The following is an 18,740-nucleotide window of genomic DNA, read 5'->3' on the forward strand; positions in this document are numbered from 1 at the left end:
GCGTTGGAAAGAGCGTTTGAAATCACAGGCGAAGATTTTCATTAGATATGACCCTTGCTAATTATAACACTTCAGCCTTATTTAAAATTTCTGATTCTTGGTTTTCTAATCTTTACACTGAGGATAATACACCAAACTCATGGCTCACTGAAGTGAGAAATAAAGGAGATAATATTTAAACCAGCTAAGGCTGTGCCTGGTACATAGTAAGTCTTCATTAAATGTCGGCTCTCTTCTGTGCTCTCTGGGCTCATAAAATAGTAAAATGTCTGTTGCTAACTGATCTATTTTTTCAAGTCAATGTATTAAAATGCAAGCTAGAAGAAATAGAGACATGTTGTAAAGACATAAAACAAATAGTTTATAACATTCTGCTTATTTGTTATAGAGCATTGAATCTTTTTTTTTTTTTTTTTTTTAAGGCAAGGCAACCCTTGGTTGACCTGACAGATTGCAAGGACCTTGTCAGCTTAAAAATGCTTATTATTTTATTTTTTATGCCTACAGCACCTGGTCTTCCTAGGTAGTCTCTCATTCAAGTACTGACGAGGCCCAACCCTGCTTAGCTTCCGAGATCAGATGGGATCCGGCTTGTTCAGGATGGCATAGTCGTAGACGAGCATTTAACTTTTTAATGTTTTCAAAAAATTTCCATTTGATTTTCAGATTTTTTAATTATAAAAAAGTGTTGTTAATTTCATATTTTTACACTTTATACACTTTAAATTTTTTTCAGTGATAAAATGAAGTCACATTGCTTCAATTAGTATTTAAATTAATATCTTATAAACCTATTACACTCAACTCACTTTTCCTTACCTTTAATTTTTCTTTACTCTATGTTCTGCTGCTGCTTCTTCTATAGTATGTATAATCCTTCTATAATAGTATTTATACTAAGAAATATATATTTGATCTTTGTCCCCATTTCTGGTACAGAGCTCCTAAAACTCTTGGAATTACCTAAATGATAACAGCCATAAAGGTATCTTAATATTTTCATAATAAACCCCATTCACCCACACCTGAGTTTATGTTAATGAGGTCACTTTTGGAAAGCTGTTTGGTTGCCAGGCGAACCAAACATGTGATTGGAGGGTTGAAACTTTTAGTCCCACCTTTCTGACCTCCAGGGAGGAGAGATGGTCTGGAGTTTGAATCAGTTGCCAAAAGCCAGTGATTTAAGCAACCATGCCTATGTAAAGAAGCCTACATAGAAACACAAAATGACAGAATTTGGAGAGTTTTGAGGCTGGTGGAGAATCAGGAGCAGTGGCATACTCAGAGAGCATGGAAGCTCCATACATTTCCCCATACCTCGCCATATGCATTTCTTCCATTCGATTGTTCCTGAGTTAAATCATTTTATAATAAATTGATAATTTCACGAGTAAAATGTTTCTCTGAGTTTTGTGATCCATTCTAGCAAAGAACCTAAGAAAGGGGTCATTGGAACATCTGTAACCAGTGGGTCAGAAGCACGGGTGACAAGCTGGACTCGTAATTAGTATCTGAAGTAGAGGAGAGAGGACTCTTGTAGGAATGAGCCCTTAAAATGTGGGATTTGATGCCATCTATCTGCATGTAGTGTCAGCATTGAGTCAAACCGTGGGACACCCAGCTAGTGTCACAGAATTGTTTGATGTTGGGGTTAAAAACACACAAAAGAATTGGTATCAAAATCAGACCTCATCTTCTCTTCTCTTGATTCTTGTATCATCATTGGTTTATACATTATTTATAGCAATTTTATTCATATAATGTCAATAATTTTATCCATTATTTCTATTTCCCTTAATATGATGAATGTAACAGTAGGAATTAGAAATAGTATCTCCTATCATCTTTATTTTTGTTTTTAAATCTCTCTCTGTATTAGTTATCTATTGCTGCATAACAAATTACCCCCAAACGTAAATGGCTTAAAGTAACAACCATGTTATTATCTCAGAGTTTACATGGGTAAAGAATCCTGGCATGCCACCGCTTGATGCTTTTGGCTCAAGGTCTCTCATAAGATTGCAATTAATCTGCCATGTCAGCTGGAATTGTGGTCTCATCTGAAGGTTTAAGTAGGGTAGCAGCATCTGCTTCAAAGCTCACACATGTGATTATTGGCAGATCTCGTTTCTTTCCCACATGGGCCTTTCCACAGGGCTGGCTCACAGCATGACAGTTGCCTTCACTCCAGGTAAGGGTGCAAGAGAAAGCAAGAGAGGGCACACAAGACAGGATTCATATTCTTTTCATAATCTAAACTCAAAAGTGTCATCCAATCACATCTGCCATAATCTGGTTACAGAAAGGAGTCAACAAGTTCAGCCTGCACTTAAGGGAATGAGGTGACACCAGGGCATGAATATCAGAAGGTAGTGACCATTGGGAACTATCTTAGAGATTGTCTCTTATCTAAAATTTCCTTTTGATGTTTACAGAAGGCCTTAGTCCAGGCCCCCAATGTCATTAAGATCTGACTACATCTTCAGATTATACTCTTAACTCTCTTTAAGCCATCCTCTTCACTGGCAAAATATTTGCATTGTAAAAGTTAGATCTCTTTGAGTAGTCCTCCACTGGGAAAGGAAGAAGTTCCTATTATCTTCAGAATTTAGTAACATTAAAGCCCTAGGACGGTATTCAAGGTGTTTGAAAATCTATCCCCTGCCTTCCTTTCCAGCTTTATGTCACCTATCAGTGTCTCTACTTCCTACCTCAGAATGGTCCTGGGGAGCAAGAATAAGCTTGATAATTGAAGCGAGCTTATAAAATTGCTTAATATATCCCTGTGTTCATACTGGACCATTGGAAATGTACAGGTGTAAACATCCAGATATATTTTAGATAACATTTTACCAGATAATTCCTCAGATCTTAGCAAGTGAATCTACTTCAAACATGCAGAATTAACTTCCTTGGACACAGCTGCTCCTTCACAGAGCCCAACAAGTCAAATCTTCAAAACAATGCATGCTTCTGCTTCAAAAATGCCCTTGATATTTTCCTAAATTTCCTCCGTATCTTTTCTCATACAAAGTGCTCTTTCTTTAATGTTACAATTGAACATTTGACATAGTATATTTCTAATATCACTGCTTTTTACTAATTTTAAAAAGAAACATCAAGAGACTATCTAGCCTCACATCGCACAACCAGTGAGTGAAAAGACTCAGAAACACAAAGCAAATGATCTATTCTTGTCTCAAATCCTCTCCATCATATAGCTCTGTCTCTCTTATGTTGTTACAATCTGTATCTTATAAAAAAAAAAAACATGCAAAGATTTGGATAGATACTCCATTTTCCTCCAGCAGTTTTTTTTTTATTTTAAAGAAATCAAAGTACAAATGCAAAAAATCATAAGTATTCTACTGGTTTCTGTAAAGAAAATAAAATCCCCTAGTTGTGAAATTTGGCTAAGTTAAAGAGTGATATTTGAAATTATAAAGGCTCTAAAATTAACTATTAATTTAATATATAACATGCTGAATTTAACTACTAATTTAGCATATATTTTTAATAAGAACAAAAGTATTTTTTATAGAGGCAAAATCTTGCTCACGTCCATACTTAGAGAAGAGAGAAGCAGATTAGGTCATGATTATACTTACACTGTATATTTTAAAACTGTAGTGGATAACCTTTGTAAAATAATTCATCTCTAGTAAACAAGTCACATGCATCACCCATGTTTTTAATGGATGACAGTGTACTTAAAGTCTATCTATCTTTTTAATTTGTCATTGTTTTCATTCTTCATCAGTATTTTCAAATAAAACTACTGAAAAGGAATTCTATTTGCTTGGGCCAAAATATGGCTATTTTTTCATAGAGCATTAGAGATTTTTTTTTTTAAATGATCTATGCTGCTCCTTCCTGCTGTAAATATTGTCCTTTGACAATCTAGTGGTATGTAGGTGTGAATGTGGGTGTGCATATTAATGAATGGAAGCAAAGCTGTAGATAAATCAGCATATGCAAATGCTGTCTTAATAAAGGGATACATTGTTTTGTTTTATTTTGTTTTGTTTTGTTCTGTTTGTTTTTTCTACTGCTTAGGCCAGAAGAATTGCTATCAACATAAAGACTGTTAAAATGTAATGACTGCAGAGTTATCTCAGGGGGAGTAAGGTCCAGTTTTATCTCTCTGTCTCCAGGGGAGTGTATGAAAACTAAGCATAAACATTTTTTGTGTGTGGCAGATTTTTAAAGCTAATTTTTAGTAAACCGTGGCTCCACAGAAATCCACTAAGTGGAAATAAACTACTCTCGAATTAAGAGCATTATAAAATAAAATTTGTCTAGTGTATATAATATATTTAAAGGGAATTGATGGGGAGTATAGTACCAATAGCATGCAATATTTAGTATGGCATGAAAATATTTTAAATGTGTATTATAAGACCAAAAACTTGGAACAAAATAATGTTCAACTAAAAGTAAAAATTGTATAAGGGCTATCCGTAGCAGAGGGGAAAATAAAACTTGTCTTCATCTTGCCAGTTGATAAAATATAATTATGCATGTGTGTGTGTGTGTGTGTGTGTGCATGCGTGCATGTGTGTGTTAGAAATAATGAGGGCAGGCTCTTAATTAGCTGAACAGGATTAAGATTAATTTTAAATGTATTGGAGAAAGAGCTTTAAAACACTCAGATAATATAATCTCCCATCTCATAAATCACCAAAAAGAATAAACTTACATTTTCTTGGGTATGAGTATTTTTGCTGGCAAATAGCTACTCTGAAAGGAAAAAATATAAGTATAAACCTCAATTCAATTATTTTTATTAGAATTTGAAAATTAAACATTGTTAAATGTCACATAAAGAAAAATGTATTGTAACCACAGCATTTATCTGTGTATTAACACAGAAGCTTCAATGATACATTTTCAGAATTATTGTACAGTATAGCTCATTAGCTAGAGCGTATCACAGATTCATGAGAAATAAATCATACTAGTCATTACTAGGAAAATTAACTGAATTTAGAGAGCAAGGACTTTCTCATGTTTGCCTCCCTGTCACTTATAAATTTAAATAAGATATAGTATAAACTTGTAAAATATAAACAATATTTTGCAACTTTAAAATTCTTATTGAATTTTTTTCTGAATGTAAAATAAACAAACAAAAGTAGTTTCCTGCAGTAGAGCTCTTAACTGTGAGATTAAGATGACTAATATTTGTAATAGTTCGTATTAATATATCGTTTAAAAAAAAGTTGTCAGATTTACCATTGAATATAACTGGGGTGACTACGACAACAACAAAATCTAGTTGTTTTGTAGAAAGTCCTTTTCTGAAGGGTTCATGGGTGGAATTTGAAATTTAATGAGTATAAATGTCAAGTCATGCATGTGCAGAGAAAGCGCCAAGCTAAATTCAATTCCAGTGGCAGTGAATTAGTTAACAGGGTGAAGAGATAAGGATAACTAACTAGATCCGATGTTTAAATTCTCATTGCATTATACGGGAGCCAAGAAACTAATAAGAGGCTGACTTGGACCAAGACCGACATATTATCTCAAGGATGGTGTGCTCTCTTGTTTCACAGGAAATGCTAGGTTCGATGGCTAAGGAGCCATCCAGAAGCTGCCACAGATCTCTATGATAAAATATTTACTACTGTTTTCTACTTCTTCATTTTCTAAAGCAATCTTCTATATGCCTAAAGTCTGATTTAATTTGCAAACCCACCCTTATAGGAATCAAAGAAGATACTGTATTTATTATTCTCATTTGAAACATGAAGAAACTGACCCCCAAAATAGTGAATGATGCATCACACTTTATTACTAACAGTGGAGAAAAGAGTCAATGTTATATGATGGCTGACTCCATCCCTTAGCACAAAGAATCATTCTGTGGTACAGTGATTCTTCAATTAGATTTTTAATGTTCATTATTTTTTTACCTGCTTATTTATTTACTTTTGACATTAGGACTTTGTTTTTTGATAAAATATTACAAATAAGTCCAGCCTATAAAACAGAATTAAACTGAGCTATTTTGATCAATGTAAAATTGTTACTAGGCTGAGGGATACACTTTCCTCTGTCATCTCCTAAAATAAGTCCTCTAGGTGAGAGGAAGCAGCTTGCAACTTTAAAGAATCCCATTTCTTTTCAAATAATAAAGGTTGCTAAAATGCTGTAATGTAAACAGGAAAAAGAACGCATGGTCTGACTTCTAGGATTCCTTGCCTTAGCTCGTTTTCCTCCCTCTATGATAATAAAGCATCGACATCAAAATATTGTTAAAGATGACTAATTTTTGACATTCTCTTGGGTAGGCTAGAATGAGATCTGCCCTCTGGAGATGCTGAATGCACACTACGAGAACAGCATGTCACAGACACAATATGGAATGAACAAATCATTTAACCCCTTTTAAGGCCAGACTTGTCCTATAACTGCTTTGGCCTAAGGTGGTATTAATTTTAAATTATTATTTTTAACTCCTATTACTAACCTTCTTCTTGACCATGCCTGTCTTCTAACCTACCAAAGCAAAACCTAATCCTATGAATGAAATGCATTTCTTAAAAGGAGTCTTAGTCTTTAAGTGGTTAAGTTGCACCTCTAGGATCTCACAGAACAATATCAGTCATCTTATGTCAAGAAAAAAATAATGTCTAATCTTTGACAGAAATGAATTACTTCATATGGGACAGCTACATTTGGTCTGATACTTGTCAGGTTTCACTGGGAGATGAGGAACTAAGAAATAGATTTCATCAAATTCTGAGATGGGAGGAAATGAAATCTTAGCAAAGAAAACAAGTTATGCCCCTGAAATGAATTGTACGAGCGGGAAAATACATCAGGTGAAAGTGAATGTTAAAATCATTTGCCAACAGATGACATAAAATATTTTGGACAGATATTTAAGGGCAGAAAAGCCTAATATTACCAGTTTATAAAATATTCATGTATTCAAGAAAACTAAATGATCTCTAGATTTGAGAATTACTTGTAAATAGTCTCCGGTTTTAGCAGTATTTTTTTTTTTCATGGTTCTCCTATTTCTTTCCATGAGCTGCCTATTGATATGGGATTTAAAAAAAAAAAAAAAAAGTTTACAGTACAAAGTTAATCCCTTAGCTTGAATGTGTCTAAGAGAACTTCTCAATACTTGCTTACCTGGATCACTTCGAATTTAAATAAGGGGACCACATGCTCTGTCTTGCATCAATAAAGAATGAAACATCCTATTTGTCAAAAGAGAAGGGGAGAGGGCCAGATAGCTTAGGGATTAAGAACAGGTGATGGAACCTTTCAACGCTAAGTCACTTCTTACCATCTGTTTGGGGTAGGTTGACTGTGACAGAAATCATTACTATCTAAAGGCTGTTCAGTTGTCTCCTACTTGTCAAAGACATGGCAGTCTTCACCTAACTCTTGTTAGACAGATGTCCCTATCACACAAATCCCATCCTGATTAGCAGCCACTGAGTTTATCCCTTAGGGCAAAATGTGAAAGTTTCCTACCTCTGTCAACATGAGAGAAAATGCTGCTTCAGATTTTGTCTATAGGCATGGTGCCCCTGATGCTTTATCTTTGTCTGATGAAAGGAAGATCATTTGGAGATGAATATTCTGCTCTTTTAAGTCTAATTAACATAGTCGACTCCCCAAGGTTAAAAGGCCCTAAAAATGCAATTTGCAAAATTTTAAATAGATGAACTTCTATGAGTCTTTCTTACACAAAAGAACACACTAGTTTGAGGGAAAGGTACATTCTTTGCACTCTCACATCTCAAACCTTAAACTTTAAGCAAGAATATTATATCGATTTTTATTTTTTTTGTTTATGTATAACACATATACAGAAAAGTCTATGAATGATCAGAATTTTTACAAAGTTACTATACCTATGTAAAAAGTGCTCTCATACAAATGGACCGTCACCAACACCCCAGAAAGCATTCCTTGTGGCCCCCGCCTCTCAGTTTCTACCTTCTCCCAAAACAGCCTTTATCTTTATTCCTTTACTATTGGTTTTGGGGGGTTCACTAATATAATTTAGTTCTTGATGATTTTTTTCTATTTAGGGATTAAAAACATTTTTGATTGCAACTAGCAAAATAAAAAATATGTATTATGCACAATAAAAGATGAAGTTTATGACCTTGAGAGTTGGATTACCTATGGTCAAAGCTGATCATGGTTTATGCTTTCATTATCAATGATTTCATCTCATATTTGTCTGTAGATGAAGATATCAAGAGATGCGATTAAATGCAAGGTTTCAGACTATAACAGATAAATTACACAGAAACAGGATGAAAGAAAGGTGAAGTAGAATAAGTTCTGTATCAATGACAGTATTGTATTTCTACCATTTAATTACATTATCATTTTAGGTAGGATATTTAACTCTTCTTGGTTTCAGTTTCTTTAAATGTAAGTGGGAATGCTAATAATGGCTTGCTAAAGTCACTTCTTCCTAAGATCTGTGATTCTAGGAAGATAGTCTGAGAAAGATTTTTTTTCCCACTTTGTGCTCTCTTAGCACCAACACTACTACAAAGTTGGAGGACTGAGCTCTTTTTATCTTTATGTAAGTAGAGATGGTAGGTGGGGGCTTGTCATGCTATCTGTTTTGAGCTGGGGAATACAAGACGTGTGAATGAATCTCTCTTTATGCCAAGGTCACAGCGAAATGTCTGTTTCAGACTATCTCAAGCCATGAGGCAACACTAACTTTGTTTAGTCTCAGCAAAAATCTCTGAGAGGTGGGATACACACTTAATCTTTCACATTATACAGATAAGAAATGAAATCACTGAACACTCAAGTGATTTATGAAGCATAAGCTAAAAGTTAGAAAGAAAAAAAAAAATCTGGTTTCTTGTGTTCTGTCAGCATTCTTTATCAGAGCTCCCTCATGCTCCTGGACCAAATATACATTTTTTATGGTCACTGGTATGCATACTAGAGAAACTGTATTCTGCCAAAGGTGGAATGTGAAAAAGACAAAAGGACCCTTTCTTATTAAGCCCTTGACCTCTGGTGTTCAGTTTTCCCAGTATTATGTGCATGTGCAAACTGCTTTATGGCAGAAATGTCAATGCCAGAACTTTAAAGAGGTTAATCAATACTGAGCCTCAATCAAAATCTTACCATTATGTTTCCAAACTCTGGAATGCTTGTGGAGACTTTTACATATTCACTGAAATGCTTTAAGAGCATGGAGGTCGGGCTCTTTAAATTGTTCAAGTGTTGCCAACCATCAGCAGGTCCCTGTAAATGATAAACAAGGAACAGAGCCACTGTCCTCCTGTTTGATACTTGTTTTCCCTGAAGAGGGCTGGAGCTGTTGGCTGAAATGTCAGAATAAAACAAGACTTGTCTATTTTTAGTTTCAGCTCATACGGTTTCCCACCTCTTTAATCATACATCAAGATTTTAAACCAGCTACCTTTTGAGAGGCTCCGAGTTAAGGAGAGCTGAAGTCAATAAATGGGGAAGATACTTTTATTCAAGTCATTGTAATACATAGTAACGTAAAGCATCTTTTTTTATTATGCAGTATCGTTGTCATTCTTTTAGGTTTTTGGCTGCCCTAATCAGTGTGTGTGACTAGATCCTTGGTCACAAAAGTGAACGCCCTGACAAGGGTTCCACAAGGAATTAAAATGAAGAACAAAACAATAGAAGGAAAAATGTAAAATATAAAAAGTGTCCTGACTAGAAATTTCATTTCAGGATAGTCTTGCCTCATTCATCTCATAACATGACCACAGAGAATGTAAGGAAATGAAGCATTATCAATTTTTAGCTCCAAAGCAGAACATTTTGGGTAATAGATAATAAGAATTGGAACAGTTACAACTGCACTGAGATCTCCGGTGGTGATCCAGTGGAGGGCACTAAGCTTAGAGAAATAATTAAATCATAGTAATATCTCTTATGTGGATAGATGATAGCGTGGTGAAAATTTAAGTATAGGTGAGAGTTTGAGCTAGAGGCATGGATAGAGTAGATACTTCATTCATTTGTTCATTCAACAGATATTTATTGATGCCTGCTATGTATTAAGATCTACTCTAAATCCTGGGAATAGAGTAGTGAGTAATAGTTGTGGAGATTGCATTCTAGTGGGAGGAAATAGATAATAACAAAATAAATTTTTATGTCAGATGGTTTTAACCACCATGAGGGATAAGGATAGATAGTAGAAATGGTTTTAGCTCAGAAAGCGTAATCGTGGAAGCCCTGTCAGATAACTGATAAAGAGCAGAAACCTGAACAAAGTAAGAGAGTGAGTCATGAAGAAATATCTGGGAGAGAGTGTTTTGTGCAGGGGAACAGCACATGCAAAGGCACCGAAGTGGGAATATATTCGATGTATTTCCAGAAGAACACAGGGAGCAGAAGGCACAGTGAGTCATCAGCAAAGTGGTAGGACACGGAGTGAGAGGGTCAGAGGGGGTCAAAATAAGCAATACCATAGAAGTTATAATAAGCACTTTGGGTTTTACTTAGTGTGAGGTGAGAGGCTTTTAAATTATTGTGAAGTTTTAAACTAGCAAATCAGAGATTGGATTTGCCTTTTAAAAATATTGTTCTGGCTGCTCTGTGAGACTAGTTTGTTGACTTCCCCGGTGGAAAACAGGAAAGCCAGTAAGGAAGTGAATTATCTTAGTCTAGATGATAGTTGGTGGTGGTTTCTTCTAGGTGGTAGCAGTGAGAGAAGTTAAATAAAGCTCAATTTGGGGTATATTTAAAAAGGAGATCTGACAGGCTTGGTGATGAATTTGAGGTGTGAGAAGGAAAATTCAAAGATGAAACTAAGATTTTGGCACAAAGAAGTGGTAGGATAGACTTGTGATTACCAAGTTAGAGAAGACTGTCAAAGAAATGGATTTGGGGAGCACGGGAGGGGACAGTATTTGGGTAAAACAAGATTTCAAGTTTGGACAATTTAAATTTGAGATCTTATGAGACAACATCCTAGTAGGGATGACAAATCAGTGGCTAGATATAGGAATTGAGTTCAAAGAACAAGTCAAGGCTAGTTTATAAATCAGTGCATCATCAACCTGTAGATGGGTTTAAAGCCATGAGTCTGAGTGAGTTCACCTAAGAAGTAAGCAAGATGGTAGACTGAATGAGGTTATTCATTAATCAATTCATGAAGTATAGGTTACCTCTAAGATCCTTTTAGCCCTTTGATTCCTTGAAATTTAATGAAAATTAATTTTTACAATCAATTTGAGATGCATTTGTAATATATTCTAGGTATAAGGTCGTAAGCATCGTTTCTGTGGTTTATCAAATTTCAGACTATGAGTTATAGCACCATTATCTTGACTTTACAAGAGACTTGCTTAGAGCATTTTTCACCTAGGTTGTGTACACAAATAGAACATTGTCTTCTGTCCATTGTTTTTAACCCCCCTTCAATTGTGTGACATTCTTTCATCCATTTTCATAAGACTGCTTATCAGATAGTGCACTGCCTTTACAGTGAAATACTGATTAGTCTGTGGGAGTATTTTCTAGGGTTGATAAATCAATGTACAGAAAATACGCCACTTCATTTTAAAAGGCAGTTAACTGTCTAAGCCAGTGTTTTGTTCTGTTTTGTTTTTTTAAAGTGCATTCTAAATAACATTAATTCCAAAGGATTTAATTTCTGGAAAATATTAAGTTAAATAGATTTCTGTACTGCAGGCCTTCTCAGGACCTTTAATACACCAATGAGACTTGACGATTGAGAAAATAAGAGAAGCTATATTTTTTGTCATCTCTAATTGGTCTTTGAATCTTTTTAAAGCACTGGTCATAGGTCTAGTATCATGATGAATAAGCTTATTCAGTGGCCAAATACATTACATTAGCAGTTCAGTACTCTTTGATTTTGGATAATAAAAATGAAAAAAAAAAATCTCTATAAGTATACTAAAGAGCAGACACTATGGTTTACAACAATGATCTCATGTGTACATATAAAGTACATACAGAAATTACCCTCACATTATAGATGTAGGGAAAGGCAGTTAACTGTCTAAGCCAGTGTTTTGTTCTGTTTTGTTTTTTTAAAGTGCATTCTAAATAACATTAATTCCAAAGGATTTAATTTCTGGAAAATATTAAGTTAAATAGATTTCTGTACTGCAGGCCTTCTCAGGACCTTTAATACACCAATGAGACTTGACGATTGAGAAAATAAGAGAAGCTATATTTTTTGTCATCTCTAATTGGTCTTTGAATCTTTTTAAAGCACTGGTCATAGGTCTAGTATCATGATGAATAAGCTTATTCAGTGGCCAAATACATTACATTAGCAGTTCAGTACTCTTTGATTTTGGATAATAAAAATGAAAAAAAAAATCTCTATAAGTATACTAAAGAGCAGACACTATGGTTTACAACAATGATCTCATGTGTACATATAAAGTACATACAGAAATTACCCTCACATTATAGATGTAGGGAAGGAGAAGTTTACCCAAGGCCACAGAGCCAGTTGGGCATGCTGCAATTCCAACAGAGGTCACCAAATCAGTGGTTTGCAAATCATAGTCTCTGGAGCAGAAGTATTATTATCACCTGGGAACTTAGTAGAAATGCAAAATCAACACCATGAATCAGCAGCTCTGGAGGTGGAGCTCACTACTCTGTACTATAGCAAACCTTCCAGGTAATTCTGCAGTGTAACCACTGACTTAAATTATCGCAATCAACCAGAGTGGTATGTGTGTATGGTAGAGAGGTCTAAGAAGGTGACTGGGTTCAACGGAAATCATCATCTATTTGTTCTAAGTGAGAGATCTCAGCTTTTATTATAAAACAGAAACAACGTGGAATTCTTAAAACACCAAGATGGCCTTCTACAGCCTGACTATCCCTAGGTGAGACCAGGTATAAAAGTTTATAAAAACTCCATAGGTGTTTTGGATGCATTACCAGAATTGAGATAAGTGTAAAAATCAATAGGGTACAGTCATTTGCTCATCTAGATCACTGCTTCCCCAAACTTGGATGTGCTTAGGAATACCCAGGAAGCATTATTAAAATATAGATTCTGATCCAATAAGTCTGGGCTGTGGCCTGAGACCTTGTATTTCTGTGTAGCTCACAGTTGATGTTGATGCTGTCAGTCTGAAGACATCCACATTGTGTATCAAGGATTTAATTTACCCTTACGATTTCACATTTTCTTAAACATGATTTTACATCAAATGCCTATGAAGTTAAAAAACTGAACTCGGGTAGAAGACTCCTCTAAAAGAGTTGCAAGTATGCTAGGCACAACACATTAGCATTTTATTTATTATCTTCCCTGTTGTACACTTGCCGATGGACCATCTTGGTCTGCATGGGACTGGTTTAGAAAATGAATGCAGGACATTCAGTGCTGGTCTGAGTCAATCCCAGACAAACTGGGGTGAGTGTGTCATCCTATAGGGCATGCACTTCCACCTGTTATGAAGAGATCCTGTCTTAATCCAGAAATATTTTCTAGTGAAATGACTATTCCTAGTGCTACCCTTGGGCATAGGGAGACGTGGGAGTGGATGGGTTTGCAGAAGCAGATTGCCCACCAATCTTTGACGATCTCACACCAGTTTAAGATTCACAGATTGACTGGTGGAGCCACAATTTGAATGCAAGCAGCCTGACTCCAGAGCCCTCGTCTTAACCACTCCTCCACTGCCCAAAAATATGTTTTCCTTTGAGTGGTGTGAATGTGGCTCGGGAGTGTTAATATTTGAACTTGTATTTTTTATTAATTTTTATCCCATACTTTAAAAAAGTTACATTTTAGACATTTCTGTATATATATTTTAAATTTATAAACTAGTTGGTATGTGTGATTCTATATAAAATACTGTTAGGATGCATAATTCCAAAATTATGGAGACTACCTATAGACCATAAATATATATTTGCTGAATAAAAGTATAAGAACTCTTACTTTCCCATACAGCTACTGTGTCCTATTAAAAATGCTTTATTTATTTATTTTTTTAAGTAGAGTTCCTACTTATATATCCTTGAGTCCTTTTGCGATAGTATAGTTCACTGCTGAAAGAAAATGCCTGGTCACAATCCATGCTACCCCTTCCAAGCCTCTCCTTTGGAAATAGTTTTCATTGGCTTCGCCTTTATTCTCTGTCACTCAAATTGCAAGCTGATAAATGAGGGCACCTTAATATCAGGCTTAAAGTATTAAAATATAATTAGTTCAAGGGAGTTCTAAGTTATTTTAATATAGTTAGTAAAAATTTTGTTTAATATTCTGATATCGCACCTCCTTAAGTTCTAAAGACCTTCCTAAGAATTTCAGCAACATGACTTTCAAATTGTATTGATAGAATTGAGATTCAAAATAACCCCAATAGGAGACAAAATCTTTGAAATACACACACACACACACACACACACACACACATGAGTAAATATGTACATATTATTTTTCATATCTGATAGAAACATTTTCTGATAACAATTTAAATTGTGATTCCTTAAATTATTCTTCATACTCCAAATTCTATTTATCACTCTCGTCATTTTCTACTAACACATCAAGGCATTATTTGATCTGTTAAAAAACACACACACACACACACACACACATAGTAAATTTAAGCAAACTAAAACTATAATTGAGGGTATCCTAAAATAGACTTTCAGTTCTCTATTTTTTTCCATGCAGATAATAAAAATTATATTATTCAATATGACCATTTTTTAAAGTTTTCTTAAACATTCATCACTTAACTAAACAGCAGGACAGTTCAAATAGAATAATTTTTGATTCTGGTTTAAACTGCATTTCTAGAAAATTAGGGCCTTTCTATTCACCAACAGCAAAAACAACAGCAGTGGAGTCCTTAAAAAGTACTGCGTTGTATATTTTGCATGAATTTTCTTAATTACTATTCATAGCAAAGCAACATTACGCTCAATCTAACCACGTTCTCTTTCCTGATGCACTTGCTGGTCTTGGCCTCCGAGGCACCCCAGCTCCCTGCTGTTCCTCACCTCTGAAAGCAACAGTACAATCCGCCTTGCAGACTCCCACTCCTTCCTCTATGAAACATTTAATTCTAGATTTCCATGGCTTAGCATCATGTACTATATTAAATGGTGCCCCCAAAATGATGTGTCCAAGTCCTAACCTTTGGTACCTGTGAACATGAACTTATCTAGAAATAGATATCAAGTTAAATTTCAGATTGAGTGAGTATTGTTTTTATAAGAGAAAGGAGAGAGAGATTTGAGACACCGAGATACTTTTTTTTATACATGATGAGGAGACATAATTGCAGATAGAACAAATACTTAAGAAATAAAAAGAGGAACAGCTTTATGCTAACAAATTTTAAACCTTAAATGAAACAAGTAAATTCCTAGAATGTATACCTTATCAAAACTGAATCAAATAAAAACATCAAGACTTTAACAATGAAGTAAATATATGAGACAACAAAATAATCCCATATATAAAATCACCTAGACCAGATATTAGATATTAACTGACAAATTCTTCCAGACTTTAAAGAACATATTTAATTTAATATAAACTCTGCTAAAACTCTAATGCCAATACAAAAACACACAAGACTAAAAAGGAAAAAGAAAAACGAAAGAACAAACTTGGTGGCTTAAAACAATAGAAATTCATTCTCCTGCAGTTCTGAAGGCCAGAAGTCTAAATCAGAGTGTCAGCAGGATGATGCTTTCACCAAAGTCCATAGGAGAGATTTCTTTCTTTGCCTTGCCTCTTCCAGCTTCTGGTGTCTCTAAAAGTTCCTTGACTTGTGTCCGCATCACCCCAATTCCTGCCTGTGGGCTCCCATTGCCTCTTCCTCTTCTGTTAAATTTCCCCTGTGTGTCTCTTATAAAATAATTGTTATTAGATTGAGAGGTCGCCTAGATAAATCAAGGGTAATCTCATCTTAAGGTCCCTAATTACATCTGCAAAGGTTCTTTTTTCAAAAAGGAAGAAATTAACAATTTATAAAAATTAACCCACCATTTAACCCACCGTAGTATTTTTCTATACAAGTTTATCCTCCCCCACCCCCCACAAAAAAAAGGAATGTAAGTCAGTTAAGAAAAAGAGAGAGATTATGCTCACATTCTTATTCTCATCTCTTCTTTCATATGTCTAAGTTTTCAAATTGAGGGTTTAGGCCAATTTTATGAACAGGCTAGTTGAAATGCATGAGCTATAATGAAAAAGAGACAGTAGAAGTTTAATAGTTCCTTGGTAGCTGTCACAGACACTGTTATTACCAACCCAATTACCATTTTCATTTTGTCTCTACTCACAGAACCCCAATCTTGTTTGGTACAGCAATGTGCCGGGCATGATGGATCGAATGATAATTAGGACAAGCCAAGCATGACTGCCTCTTTGTTGATATTTACTTTCTAGTCTCTCTCTCAATTCAGGGCACCCGGTGACACAGTTATGACCCAAAGAAGGTAAATGGCAAATTTTTGGTTGTCAAAAAAGTTTTCTCTCTGACAGAAGGAAAGTCTCACTCTCTCACCTCTTCTTCTGTGCTCAGATCTTTGGAGTGAAGATGTAACGCTGAGGTTGTGGCATCAATCGTGTGACTCAGATACAAGCCCCAGATGAAAATCCAAAGAGTAGAGCGGAGGTTGTTTATTGTTTTACCAGTCTAATAATCACCTTGTGCAGACGTCTTCAAAGTGAGATAATTAATATCCCTGTTACTAAAACATGTATTAGTTGGATAATCTGTTACTTAAAGATTAAACATACCTACCTAAATGGTAGGCAGTGACTTTTCTGGTGCTCTTCATCCTTCATATTGTTTACTATATTCAAACAGCAAACTGCATCATGGTCTTCTGTTGTACAGACTCACTTTTACAAGGTCAGAGACAAGATGAAACATCAGTTCATCAAGGCTGTTTTTAGTAGCTACCCCTGTCTGGCTACGAGAATGAAGCAAGTGCTTTGTTAGGGACGCTATTCGTACTTCTCGCTATCCTTTGAATAATTGAATAATATTGACTGTGCTTTTATTGTGGAAAGAAAATTAAATCCTACAGGCATTAAAGTTTTATTATTTTTTCTGTTTTTAAAATATTTTCTAATAGATGCGATACTACTATTTGGTCCACACCCCCACCCCCTTTTTTTTGATTTATGAGACAAATGCTTAGAGCTGTCACGTTATCATATCTACATGACAGATTTTCCTGGCAAATATAATGTTGACAGAAACAATTGACACCCAAACATCTAAAATATAAACCTCTCTTCAGATTATTGACTTATGACTCTAAGAAGAACAGCTTTTGATAGCCCTGACAATCACAACCTTGCTGTTTAAAAAGTATCTGTTTAAATGCCAAAGCTCGTTCCTATACATGTCTATTGGGCACATGTGAATATATTTAAGTTAGGTGCATACTGGGTCACTGAATATAGATTTGTTCAAGTTTAGAAGATAATGACAAACCGTTTTCAAGTGACTTTATCAAGTATACAGTTCCACCAATAGTATGTGAATTCTAGATGTCTCACATCCTCTCCAACACGAGGTGTTATAAGACTTCTTATTTTTCTCTCTCTAATGGATCTAGAGTGACATCCTATTTGATTTTAAATTGCAGTTCCCTGATTGCTAATGAGGCCAAGAACATTTGTATACATTATTCTTTTTTCTGGGTGTAAAATATCATTCAATTCACTTGCTCTTTTTTTCTTTTGAATTGTATGTCATTTTTGTACTAGTACATTGTCATTTTTGTTATGAATATATGCTCCTATTTTACAGCTTGCCTTTTATTCACTTGATGTGATCTTCTGATAAATAAGAGGTTTTAACTTAATGTAGCTTAATTTATCAATCTGTTACTGCTTACCATTTAACAACTATTTCTCTTCACTTCAAGACCATAAAAATATTCTCCTAATATCGTGTTTTGCCTTTCTAATTTAGGTTCACAATCCACTTGGAATTAATTATTGCTCATAAAGTGAAGTAGGAGTCATATTTCATATTGTATTTCCATATAATTAAAGAGATATAATTGAACTAACACCATTTATTAAAATAACTGTCTATTGCTCACTACTCTGCAATGCCACCTTTATTATAAATCAAGTGTCCATAAAGAGATAGATCTGTTCTGAACTTTCTAATAATGTCCCATTGGTCTATATGATAATTAAACAAATACTAACCTGTTGTAGCTACAGTATCTTTATAATAAGTCTTGGTAGCCGGTAGAGAAGCTCCTAGCAAGGCTGTCTTGACTATTATTGGCTCTTTGTATTTCCATATAAATTTTGGAATTAGCTTGAAAAGTTTCAGAGAGAAAGGGAGGAAGAAAATGAAATACTTTGATTGAGATTGCATTGAATCTATATATTGAGCTGGTATATTTGACATATTTTCAGTACTGAATCTTTTCTTAATCCATAAATACTGTAGTTTCTTTTGTTTTAATGTAAATCAAACATTTTAGGGTCTTCTCTGTCTTACACATCATTTGGTAAAAATTTTCTTTGGCAATTGATATCTTTGATACTTTCTTAAATTTGTAAAATTTAGTTTTCCACTCTGTATTTCTACTAAGAGAAACATAACCACCGTGTTAGTATACATTGACTTTGTAGTCAAATATCTTTAAAAACTTATTAATTGTAATAAAGTCCTTTTTATTTACTTTACACATAGGCAAATACTATGAGATATCTTATCAAGATAGTAGCTCATTTTCGAATATCACCAAAG

General features: G+C 34.7%; 1 pseudogene; it reads right to left on the bottom strand.

The window, feature by feature from the left end:
- Nucleotides 1-498: 498 nt before the first annotated feature.
- Nucleotides 499-617, bottom strand: LOC112475308 (annotated as a pseudogene).
- Between the last annotated feature and the right edge of the window lie 18,123 nt (nt 618-18,740).

Source organism: Pteropus alecto, unplaced genomic scaffold, assembly GCF_000325575.1.
Source record: "Pteropus alecto unplaced genomic scaffold, ASM32557v1 scaffold40, whole genome shotgun sequence".
Classification (NCBI taxonomy): domain Eukaryota; kingdom Metazoa; phylum Chordata; class Mammalia; order Chiroptera; family Pteropodidae; genus Pteropus; species Pteropus alecto.